The sequence below is a fragment of the Trichosurus vulpecula genome, chromosome 3, assembly GCF_011100635.1.
Source record: "Trichosurus vulpecula isolate mTriVul1 chromosome 3, mTriVul1.pri, whole genome shotgun sequence".
Lineage (NCBI taxonomy): Eukaryota > Metazoa > Chordata > Mammalia > Diprotodontia > Phalangeridae > Trichosurus > Trichosurus vulpecula.
This window is the reverse complement of record NC_050575.1, coordinates 221163262-221174177: the sequence shown is the minus strand read 5'-3', so window position 1 is coordinate 221174177 and position 10916 is coordinate 221163262. Positions and strand designations below refer to the sequence as shown.

At 39.5% G+C, this 10916-nt stretch overlaps 1 pseudogene; it reads right to left on the bottom strand.

Annotated features, from left to right (window-relative positions):
- Positions 1-5862: 5862 nt before the first annotated feature.
- On the bottom strand, positions 5863-6750 carry LOC118844064 (annotated as a pseudogene).
- Between the last annotated feature and the right edge of the window lie 4166 nt (positions 6751-10916).

The following is a 10916-nucleotide window of genomic DNA, read 5'->3' as shown; positions in this document are numbered from 1 at the left end:
AACATGTAGACTCAAGAAAACTTGTATCTCATTCAAAATCTCCACTGATATATAAACATACAATATACACAGAATAGATGGAAAGTGCTCTCAGAGAAGGCACTGGAAGTTAGGGAGAACCAGGAAATGACCACAGAAGAAAGTGATGTTCGTGTTGAGTTTTGAAGAAAGTCAATGATATTATGAGACAGAGTTCAACCTGGGAGATTGAAAGTACACAGATACAGAGAAGTTGTCATGTTTGAAAATTATCAATTACGTAAGTGTAGAAGCATCATGAGTTGTGCTGAGGGGAATGAAATGTAAGAAGACTGGCAAGGTCGAAGAAGACAAGTTTATAAAAAAGAAATTATGTCAAAGACAAGACTGTATTAGAACTTGAAGATAATGAGGAACCACTGGAAAGGAAGGAAGAACATGGTCACACTCCTATAGAAAAAATCCTTTTGGCAACTGAGTGGGATAATCTTTGCAATAGAGAGAGACTTGAAGTAGGGAGACCTGTTAAAAAATTACTGAAATATTCCAAATGAGAGATGATGAATGCCTGAATCAGGGTGGTGGTTTTGAAAGTGGATGGAACATATATGAGAAATAATATGAAGGCAGAAATGAGAAATTTTAGCAATATATTTGATGTGTGATGTGAGAGTGAAGAATTGAAGAGGACCCTGTGTTTGAGAAGGTAGGTAATGAGGAGGAGAGCAGTACCATAGTTAGTAGTAGAGAAGAAAGAGAAAGGGAAGGTTAAAGGAGAATGACTGTGAGTTATGACTTGGACATATTGATTCTGAGATGCCTATCTGTTTGAAGTAGCCAAAAGACAATTGATGATATAGAACTAAAGAGGAGATGACAAATTAGCCTGGTTATATAGATCTGAGGATCAGATGCATAGAAACTGAATCAATGAGACCTCATGTTCACATCAATTGAAATAATATAAAGGGGAAGAGATAAAGGTCCAGGACAGAGATTTGCGTGATATCCATGGTTAGTATGTATAATATGCATTATGACTCAGCAAAGGAGACTGAGAAGGAACAATTAGATCGGGAGGAAGAGGAGAAAGTAGAGTCATGAAAACCTAGAGAATAGAGTGTATCAAGAAGAAGCATATAATCAACAGTATCAAATGCTGCAGAGAGGTTAAAAAGGATTGAGAATAGAGATAAGGCATATTTGTCAATGAAAAGATCACTGGTTGGAGAGAATTCTAGGAAGATGGCAGAGTAGGTCAGAAAATTTCAGCTCTCCAAATTTTCTTTACACAAAAAAACAGATCATTGCCTCAGAGGGAATGCAGAGCAGTAGAATTAAAAGTCAGGGCAAAGTTACTCTCATACCTGGTGATGGTTGTCGCCCTTTGTTTTCCAAAAGGAACAAAATGACATCACTATGCTAGAGATAAGTTTCAGTGTGTCCTATTGTGGCTAATCAGACCAATATAAGCTTGAAATGTTTGACCAAAGGTCAGGTGCAAATAGTCCACATGAACATTTGGGATGGATTCTCTAAATTCATGCATCCTGCATAAGACTACCTAAGAAGACCCTGGAAAGACCTGACCCCTAGGGGCAGAGGTTTGGCCTGAGAGAACAAACACCTCCAAGCCAACAATGTGGAATCAACAAACAAGCCTGGGGGCAGCTGGGGTCGGAAGGCATCCTCGGCTATATAAACTTTCATCTCACTGATAGTGTGTGAGTCTGACTGCCTACTAGGAGAAGATTGAAGAATCTTCTACTGTTGAGGAATGCCAAACACAGCTGTACTGACTTAGAGGCATCCTGAGCTGGGCTGCAGCTGAGGAGGAGAAGAAGCCAGCACACACCTGGTGAGTGCAGTAGCAAAGGGGCGGGACCCTGCTTGTGGTAGGCACTTGTAGGAGATAAAAGTCCCTAGTTTCAGTTCTAGAGAAGAGAGGGCAGCTGTGGTTTGCAGCCACTGGAGGGATCACAAGAAGGAAAATCATTTGTGGGACTGAGTGACCACAGGCTGTAACCATAGCTTAGGAGTGGAGAGGAATGAACAGGGTTAAGCCTCAGGACAGACCTCAGAATATAACAGTAAGAAGGACCTGAGGCTTGGGGCATTATTCCCCATACCTTGGTACTAGAACTTGATCACACAAATATCTATTAAAAATAAAATAAGATGAAATTAAATTAAAAAAGTGAGCAAAGGAGAAAGAATCCAAACATTAATAGCTACTTCAAGAATAGAGAACATCTAGGTTCGTTTTCAGAGGAAGATAATGTAGCTAGCAAAAAAGCTATTCCTTTTTCAAAGAGAAATGTCAAATGCTCCCAAGCACAAAAAAAATTCTTAGAACTTAAAAAGGAATTTAAAAATCCAATAAGAGAGATTGAGCAAAAATTAGAAAACAGTAAGAGCAATCCAAGAAAATTGTGAAAAGAAAGTCAACCAGCTTGAAATAGAGAAACAAAAACTGGCCTCGGGGACTGCTTGGGTTGATGACTGATAAGATGGGGAACCTGGAGCACATGACAACTGGAGCCAACTGTCAGACCTTTTCATTCTACACTGTCATCTCTTACTCCAAGCCGGGTGACAGTGCTGTCAGAGTCTACCAAGTCATTCCCAGCATCCCAAAGGGTGAGACAGCTCCAGCCTGAATCCTTCGACTAGGAGGTAGAGCCCTTGGTATGCTCCATCTGTGATGCTAAGGAAAGGGTTGTAGCCAAAGCCTCCTGACTACATTTGACTCATGTGCTATTGATGAATAGCGAAAGGATCCATGAGGAACGTAGGATCTTCAGGCTCTCCGTCTCTCATGAACCGAAACATCCTGCTCTAAGCTTCTGGTAGCTCTGAACTGGCCCCGATCTAGGACACTGAGATGTCCAAGCTCAGGCACCCATTCTGCCAGGCCCAAACCCATGTGTGAAGAGTCGCGGCCCTGGCTGGGTGCTCTGTTGGGCCCAGGGTGCGCTGAGGTGGGTGGAGAGGCCAAATGATCCACCTTTCCTTCCCTTCTCCTCTTCTTCTTGCTGCTGCTGCTGCCCCCAGCACAGCCAGGCTCGGCCACTGCCAGGCCTGGACAGAAATGATGTCAGATAACATTTAGAAATAAGCATAGCATAGTACAGTCTTACATATATGTGTATGAGTGTGTATATGTATATATATGTTTATGTTTATAGATATCTATGTCTATATCTGTCTATATCTATCATCTGTAGATGTGTGTGCATATTTGTGCTTAATTGTACCCTTCTTTGGGGAAGAGGGAAGAAATGAAAATGCACAGCAGAGAACAAAAGAAAACCTGCAAGGAAGCAAAGAAAACCTGGACAGCTTTCACAAGAATGTTTTAAAGTAATAGCAAGCCCTGACACACTAGCACTCCTCCTCACCCCAGGACTACCACCCAGGACTGTGACCAAGATCCAAGCAGGGCAAAGCAAGAGAATTCCATCTCAGCACCAGCAAAGAGACCCCAAAAGCCCCCTTGGTTCAGCCACTTGATCCCCCCCACTGTCTGTGGCCTGGAGCTCCAGAAGCAGCTACTGTGGCTGCTGCCACATCTGACACCCCAGTGCTGTGACTAGACCATACTTTTCTGTCACCCAGGTCCAACAGAGTTTCTCTACTGACCTACTTTTGGGGGGGGGGGGGGCTTTTGTGGGTTGAGAAGTCTGGAAACCACCACAGCTGCTAATGATTCAATCCCCTGTGGCCTGCTCCGGCCTGGTCTAGGCCAGCACAGCCCAAACTGGACTGTGCTCCCCTCCTAGCTAGGTGTGATAGACCCTTCCTGTTGGCCTTCCAGGTTATCTTGGGCTGGAGATTTGTTTCACTCTGTCATTTTGTGAGTTCTGTAGCTCTAGAATTTGTTTAGAGTCATTTTTACAGGTATTTGGAGGGACTTGGGGGCAAATAGTTTTTTTTGGAAATGGAAATTTATTGCTTTATGTGGAATCCTCTCATGTTCTAGTGTATACATGGCAATGTTATTTTTTTTATTTTATACTTGTTTAAAATAAATTTCAAACAAAAAAGATTACTAGTTGAAGCATGCTACCCAACACTTGACAGAGAAATAATATACTCAAGATACAAAAGGAGATATACATTTTTAAAATGCCCAGTGTGGGAATTTGCTTTGCTTACCTTTGCTCATTTGTTCAAAGGATATCGGTTTTCATTCCACCACCACCACCACCACTCTCCGCCCCCTGCCAATTTCCCCAACAGTGTGGGGACTTGATAACAGAATATAAATGATTGTTAAAAGAAAAAAATAAAAGTTCAAAAGGAGAAAAAAAGACTATTTGTGCCTTATAAAAAGCAGTTTCAATTGAATCATGAAGTCAGAAGCCAAATTAATGAGGACTTAGAAGTGAGAGGAAATTAAGGAGATACATTCAGTCTAGATAGCTTTCTCAAGCAGGTTGTCCAAAAGGAGTGAAAGAAATAATAGGGTGATATGTATCAGGGATAGTTGGATCAAGTCAGGATTTTTTTTTTTGATGGAGGAGACATGACCATATTTTTTGAAAGCAGGGATTGATCCAGTAGGGAATGAGGATGATTTGTTGTGGGGAAGGAAAGGTGAAATCCACTAAAGAAGATGAGCAAGATGATGTAGAGGGGATAAAATTGGTAGGGAGAAAGGTCATCTCTGGATCTAACATTGGAGTGAAGGATTTGAAAGCAGGAGAAGATATTTGAGTCTTACAAGATGAGGAGGGAATTGGTATTCTGAAAAATAGTATTCTGGAAAAAAATAGCCTTTTGGTGAAGTATTAGGTGAAGCCCTCAAACTAGAAGGTAAAGAGGAGGTTCCATGGGAGAGCTGATGAGAAATAAAAAGGTATGGGAAATCTGCTGTGGGGAGTAGAATAGCAAATCGATTATAAATCGAATTGCCTTGCTGCAGTGAGTACCCAGGTAATATTAGATACCTGCTATTTCTAGCGTATTCAATCAACATAGTTTTATACTAGAAAGATCTAGGTAGTTATAGTTTGAGTCTGGAAAGTCATGTTTATGAAGAGAAAAAGTTGGGATAAATTCTAGAGAAGGAAATGCAGCAGTTCCCAAACTTATCTGACTTACCTCCCCCTTTACTAAAATAATACTCAGTTCCCCCCTGTAAATCTACTTTCTTCAACCCTTTATTTTTTTTAAGTTTGCATCACTTGAAGTTACTACCCCCACCATGGTTCCAGTGCCCCGCTGAGGGAAGTATTGCTCACTTTGGGAATCTTTGGGGTTAAACTTATTAACCAATTGTTCAAGATAGGCATGGGAGAATAGACTAACTCTGCAGAGCCTGGGAAATAATTGAAGGGTAGAGGGAATTCAGGGCATGTTGAAAATGCAGAATAGGATTAGGGGCTGTAAGGCATAAGATAAAAATGGAACAATGAATGATTATGATCAGAAAAAAAGGAATTTCAGAGCTAAGGAATGTGGAAATGAAACACTTGTAGTTAATGTCAAGATCAAGAATACTCCTATTTCTGTATACAGCTGAGGTGGAGTGGAGGAGCAGGTTATAAACACTGAGTAGACTAGAGCTAGTTAAGACCTAGAAAAGAAAGGTATCTGAAAAAGCATCAGTTCTCCTAGTATGAGGGCATGAGATAAAGGCAAAAAAAAAAAGAGAGAGAGAGAGCCAGTAACTGAATTCATTAAGGAAGGCGAATGTCCAGAAAATAGAGAGATATGAGCCATTAGAAATTGGATTGGGTAATAAAAGTAGATAGCATAAAAGAAAGATAGTTCACTGAGTCCCACATATTTAGCACTATTTATTTTTTTTTTGTAAGAAGCCAATGTTTATTTTCCATCAGCATTTTTCCAACACTATTAGAGCATCTGGGGCAAGACTTAAGACCACTCTGTGGTAGTTCCTAAGCATTCCGTGGCCAGAGAAGTAGAAACAGCAGACCAGTCCTCAGTAGCTGGTTGAGCACTCCAGTCTTCGGTGGGGAACTGCTGAATGAGTACAGATGGCACCTGTACTCGCTCAGACCAATTCGCCACCTCCGGTTGAATAGCAGTGAATTCTGGGGCAGATGCAGTCCATTTACCCTGAAACTCTTCCTTTGTCACTGCCTTCTCAGCTGCGGCCTGCTCTTCCTGGTCAATCTCCTCTGGATCCCTGTAGAAGTAAAGATCACGCATAACCTCCCACGGGTGTTCACAAGAGATGGTACCACGCATATGCAAGACTTCATGGGCCAGCATTCACAACATCAGACCCACTGAGTGAGCCCCCTTGTTGTTATATGGAATGGCAATATCCACATAGCGAAGTGGGGAGTCTGTGTTGCACAGTGCAATGATTGGGAGGTTAACATATGACGCTTCAATCAAAGGCTGGTAATCTGCCCGAGGATCAGTGACCACCAAGAGGCGAGGTTCCCTGAAAGCTGCCTGGATCTAGTTGGTGAAGGCGCCCAGTGTGAAACATCCGGCAATAGGTGTGGCGCCAGTGGCAGCAGCAAATTTCAGAACAGCTCGCTGGCCAGTGTTCCTGGATGAAATGACACTAACGTCAGCTGGGTTTTCAATGGCAACAATGGCACAAGCTACCAGCAGAAGCTTTTCCCAAGTTCTCTTCATGTTAATGATGGAGACGCCATCACTCTTTCTTTTGTAGATGTACTGTTCCATCTGGAATTCCAAACTGATGCTACCCAAATGGGTTCCTGCAGCAAGGAATTTGAGGACATCCTCCTCCTTCATCTGCAAGACATCCAGGGCTCCAGACATTGTGAAAGTTTCCCTTTAAAGTTGCAATGGAAACCGAGAACAACGCCGTATGTAAGCTTCTTTGGGGTAGCACGGAAAGGGCTAGCATTATTTATTATTAAACAACAATAGCTAATAATAATCTCTAACATTTATATAGAGCTTACTATGTGCAGGGCACTATGCTAAGCGTCATTTGCATCATTTAACTTAAATATACCCTCAAGAGAGTGGATGTGATATAATAAATTAAGTACTCAGCTTAGAGGCAGTAAGACCTTCTTTAAGTCCTTGCTCCAGCATGGTCTCCTAGAATAGTGGGCAACTATACTACTCAGAGATGGGTTGAGATATGCAATCTGTTTTGGGACAGGGACTTCTCACACTATGACTTCCTCAAAATGATGAGATAACAGAGGCTTCCCATTTTAACATATTTGCTTAGGAATATATTAAGCATTCCAAAGGAGTAACAGTGTACTCACCATAGCTGCTGCCCTTAAGAGTTCATAACCTGCTTGTGAATAAATGTCATCCACACACAAAGCAATTAAGGAACAATGCCATAAAAGATTTCCCCACCTATCTCTTCTCATCATCCTTGACCCAGTGTTATATCAAACAGTGATCTATCCTTCTTCCTGTTACTTAGAATAGCTTTTCAGGAGTTCTCTGTTGCACTTTATCACACTCTTTTGTATGATTTTTTTTTTGCTATGTCTTTTTTTGTTATTAGGAGAACAAGCACTTTCATGTTATTGTTTATATGTCCTAATTCATGCTGCATGATAAATGGCAGATACATAATTTTTCTTCATTTAAAAAGGAAAAACACATGGATTATTTGTCATTTTTTTAATGATCTTTTCTTCTTTTGAAGCAAGGTAAAACTGTGCTTGTGCCTCTTTTGCTCTTTTATGGGCTCTATTTAATTGAGAAAAGTATATTTTATAAGGAGCTATGCATCTTGGTGGTCAAGTCTTGGCATGGATAGTTGCTAGCAATATGATCTTTCTCACACTCATTTTCTTCTATTAAATGAAAGAAATGGATTGGATCTGACAGTCTATGATTCTATATTCTGTTACAATGATCTAGGATTTTGATTCATCTCTCCAGTTGGACTATGCACTTTGACAGCTGGGACTGTTTATTCTCCTTTTTGTCTCTCAGAGTGCTTTGAACTTAGTAGGTGCCCCATAAATAATTCTTGAAGTGGGCACCAGAAAAGGTGCTAGAACAGATTCTCAGAGCAGGAAGGGGCCACAGGCACCATCAGAGCCAACTTATACCTAACCAGGAATATCTTTGTAATGCATTCAGCAAGTGCTCACCCAGGTTGTGTGATGACTTCCTACAGAATTCCATTCTAATTTTTAACAACTCAAAGGTGCAAAAAGTTACATATATACATCTATACATAAATATGTAAATACATATATGCACATATGTATGTATATATATATATACACACATATACATATACACATATATACACATACACATACAAATATGTATACATGTGTGTATACAATTTTGTTGTTGTTGTTTTAGATGGTGAAGTCCTTTAGAGCAGGGCATGCTTTTTGTTTTTTCGGAATTTAGTATTGAGTACTCTCCAGAGATGATTGGGAAAAGAACCTATATGTTGTAAAATGTTTATAGCAGCTGTCTGTGGTAGCAGAGAATGGGTAGCTGCAGGGATGCCCATCAATTGAGGCATAGCTGAACAAGTTGTGGTATATGATTGTGATAGAATACTCCTTTGCTGAACTCAATGATTTTAGAAAAAATCATGGAAATACTTGCATGAAATAATGAAGAGCAAAATGAGCAGAATCAAGAGAACATTATATACAGCAAAAGCAATATTCCTTTAAGAACAACTTTGAATGGATAATTTATTTTGTCTATTATAAATACCCAAATTAATCATAAAAGACATATGCAGGAAGAAGTTATCTACATCCAGAGAAAGAACCTTTTGGGTTGAGTACACAAGTTGTGCCCTTCTCAACTGGCCCCATCGAGATGTAAGAGTAATTGCCCTGCTTCTAGCTGGCCCCTGCAAGAAGGCTGATTGGGAAATACTGTAGGAGTTTGTAGTGTTTCCATTATCAGCAATACTGTGTTAGAGAAGACTAGACTAAAATAAAGGTTACTATTAACCCCTTTGAAGCTCTCTTTCATGTCTGAACAGATCAAGAGGGAACCTGTTACAGGCTGGAGTCCAAACCTCCAGTGCCTCCTGTGTATTCTGTTTAACAAGTATATCAGTGCACAGGGCCCTTTCTTCATAAAACTGAGCTGGAATGGTGATCATTTTCTTTTATAGATATTCATTAACAAATGTGGAGACTTCTAGGAATCAAAGGCAAGCTCATTGGTCAACAGTCTGAAGGCTCCATTATTTATTTTTCTTTGAAGACTGGAACATTTGCCATTTTCCAGTTGTGAGAGACTTCTTTGAGAAAAAAAAATAATACATTACTATACTAATAACTAATTAGCGATTTCTGATCCACCTTTTTCCTCCTATTTTTGATAAGACCTAACTCCTAAAAATGTTAGTCAGTCTCTGAAGGGCATAGGTGAGTGATGAGAATACTCCTAGCCCTCAAGGCACATTAACTAGGTGGGGGTGGGGGGGAACCCAACAGGGAAATGTAATTTCTGTATAAAGCATAAACTGAATCCAGTCTGGGCAAGCCTTTCCTTGTGGGGAGAAACTCTGCCCCCCATCTTTGATTCCCTCTATTAGAGTTTAGGTTAGGGCAGCACAGCTCAGGAAGAAGAAAATTAGCCAAAGAGCTCTACATAGAAATGACTTCTCCTTGACCCCAGACACTTTGAGGCTGTTGAGTCTAATGATCAAACCCCACCCTCAGCAGGAGGAACTGAAGACTTTTAGCCTACCTCCTTATTAAATGTCCACCAATCAAGGCTGAGTTTCACTGTCAGAAGGCAAGCACTGAAATAAGGTGATTCAGAACCTCCCTTTTCATCTTTGGTTACCAAGAGAAACCAATGACCACCAACATATTGATTATTAGTAGCCTAATTCATTACTAATTACCTATAAATTCTGTCTATTAGGGAATTTAATTCATCACATTATTTTCATTCATTCTCCATGACTTAAAAAAAAAACACTGAAAATGGTTGAATTACTGTCAAATCTAATAAAAGTAAGTCATTTAAAAAAGCACTATTTTGTTCTTTACCCTGAGATTTAAGAAAAACAGTGTTCTTTATTATCCAGGTAATAGGACAGTATCAGCATAAAGTATAGTATTAATAAATATTTATCCCCTCCTACCATCAAAACCAGAATTACAGTAGAGAAAGAGAGTTGGAGCTCACAGTATACGTACCCATCATTCTTTGAGGAATTAAGAAAAGTCAAAGCAAAAGTTCCCATATAAAAAGAACAACACTACTGAAAATTCTACTTATGCAAATAAGAATTTCTTTCTTTAACAACTCCTTTCATCTCAGAATGTAAAAATTATATCTACCTTCATCAAAATGAAGGTAAGACAGATACAAAACAAACAAATAGATACTAATAAACAACAAAGTGATATCTGGCATTTTTATAATACTTAAAGATTTTGGAGAAATTTACATAAATCATTTCATTGTAAATATTACTAGTATACTCATCATTAGTTTTCAGATAAGCAAACTGAAACTAAGAGAGGTTCAATAAACTATTCATGATCTCAGTGCTAATAAGTGCCAGAGGTGAGATGTGAACCTAGATTCTTACAATATTCAATGTGGTTATTGTCATACCACACTGCCTCTTAAAATTATGCAGATATCCAATAATATAACCATCTTTAAGAGAAATGGATAAAAACTTGGCACTTTAGATCCATCTCTCTCTAATAAATGATTTCAATAATGAATGAATTCTCTCCCACTTGTCTCTTCTATATAAACCATCCATGTACTAGTGCCACATTGATGATCCTGATGTATAACAATGGTCATGTAATTCCAGGGATTAAAAGATTTAATGATTTCTCATTGTTTAATGAATGAAAACCAAAATCCTTATAGCTTTATGTTTAAGGCCCTCTACTTTGTAATTCTAGTCCTTATCCCTATGAAAAATAGTATTTTGTCAGATTGGAAGAGGCATCAGAGGGTATATAGCACAAATTTACCTGAGGTCACAC